Genomic DNA, 2,320 nt, shown 5'->3' with positions numbered 1-2,320 from the left:
AATTTCTGGCGTTTTAGTTCCAGAATTACTTTTCCCTGGGCTCTTACTATCCTCAGGTGAATTTTGGGTGATTTGCTCATTTCTTAGCTTTTTGCTGCTTTGAGGTGGGGTATTTAATATTTTCCCACTTCTTAGTTGAACTGCTTGGCATTCTTCTGTTATTTGCCTTGACAGCTGCTGCTTTGTTTGCTTAAACTGTTCGTCCATATGTATATTTGCCATTCTTGTCTCTTGCAGCCTATCTTTAAATTCGGCTAGCTGCCTTGTTAGAAAGTCCAACTGCTGATTGAATTCAGCAGCTTGTTTTACAGAACTGAGTTCAGCGGTTGCTGTCTTAACCTCTTCTTTCATAGAAGGGTCACTGCTTAGGTACAGATGCTGATTCTTGGCAACTGTATCAATGAGCTCTTGAGCCTCTTCAATTGTCTTTCTCATGTGGATAGATCCACCAGCTGAGTAATCAAGAGACATCTGAGTTCCTTCTGCAAGCCCATAATAGAAGATGTCTAACTGAACCCACTCTGAAAACATTTCCGAGGGGCATTTTCGTAGCATCTCTCTGTATCTCTCCCAGGCATCATAAAGAGATTCATTATCTCCTTGTTTAAAGCCTTGGATGTCCAGCCTTAGCTGTGTCATTCATTTTGGGGGAAAGTATTGATTCATGAATTTTTCTGTCAGCTGTTTCCATGTCCTTATGCTGGCCTTAGGTTGGTTATTCAACCACCTCTTAGCTTGATCTTTTACAGCAAATGGGAACAGTAATAGTCTGTAGACATCCTGATCTATTTCTTTATCATGTACTGTGTCAGCAATCTGTAGAAACTGTGCCAGAAACTCTGTAGGTTCTTCCTGTGGAAGACCGGAATACTGGCAACTTTGCTGCACCATGATAATGAGCTGAGGATTCAACTCAAAGCTACTGACTCCAATGGAGGGTATGCAGATACTACTCCCATACGAAGCAGTAGAGGGGTTAGAATATGACCCCAGAGTCCTCCTGGACTGTTCATTTCTGCTTAGGTCCATGATGGAGAAAGGGAGATGATATAAAAATTATTTTTATTTATTTATTTATTTATTTATTTCGAAAAAGTGAGGAGATTTTGAAAAGGATATGATGATTTTTGAAAAAGGTTTTAAATTTTGAAATAAAAATCTAAATTTTAGAAATAGATTTCGAAAAAGATGATTTAAAATAGAGAGAAAAGATATTTTTGAATTTTAAGAAGAGAGAGAAAAATAATAAGATAGCACAAGATTTAAAATTTTTAGATCTAATACTCCTTGTTTTCGAAAATTTTTGGAGGAAAAGCACCAAGGAACACCAAACTTAAAAATTTTAAGATCAAGACACAGGGAAAACTCACGAACACTTTGAAGAGTCACAAGAACACAAGAACATGAAGGAAGAACACCAAACTTAAAATTTTTAGAAAACCAAACTAAAATTTTTGAAAAACACAGAAAAATCAACAAGAAAACACCAAACTTAAAGTTTGGCACAGGATTTAATAGAGAAATTATTTTTGAAAAATATTTTAAAAAGAAAATAAGGATTCTAAAATTTTAACACGACAATAATAAGAGACTCTAAACAAAAAAAGAAATATTTCCTAATCTAAACAACAAAATAAACCGTTAGTTGTCCAAACACGAACAATCTCCGACAACGGCGCCAAAAACTTGGTGCACGAATTGTGAATCACACTTTTCACAACGCGTACCACTAACCAGCAAGTGCACTGGGTCGTCCAAGTAATACCTTACGTGAGTAAGGGTCGAATCCCATAGAGATTGTTGGTTTGAAGCAATCTATGGTTATCTTGTAATTCTTAGTCAGGAAGTCAATTATATTTATCAGTTGAATTGCGGTTGTCCAAAAATCTCCGACAACGGCGCCAAAAACTTGGTGCACGAATTGTGAATCACACTTTTCACAACGCGTACCACTAACCAGCAAGTGCACTGGGTCGTCCAAGTAATACCTTACGTGAGTAAGGGTCGAATCCCAAATCCCATAGNGTCTTCTGATCACGTCCTCCTATGGCAAGCTGTGTGTTGGTGGATCACCGTTGTCAATGGCTACCATCCATCCTTTCAGTGAAAATGGTCAAAATGGTCCGTCACAGCACGGCTAATCATCTGTCGGTTCTCGATCATACTGGAATAGAATTCTTCATCCTTTTGCGTCTGTCACTAACGCCCAGCACTCGCGAGTTTGAAGCTCGTCACAGTCATTCGATCATTGAATCCTACTTGGAATACCACAGACAAGGTTTAGACTTTCCGGATTCTCATGAATGCCGCCATCAGTTCT

The sequence above is a fragment of the Arachis ipaensis genome, chromosome B03 (genome assembly GCF_000816755.2).
Source record: "Arachis ipaensis cultivar K30076 chromosome B03, Araip1.1, whole genome shotgun sequence".
In the NCBI taxonomy this organism is placed as follows: Eukaryota; Viridiplantae; Streptophyta; class Magnoliopsida; order Fabales; family Fabaceae; genus Arachis; species Arachis ipaensis.
The sequence above is the reverse complement of the archived record's forward strand: the minus strand, read 5'-3'. Positions refer to the sequence as shown.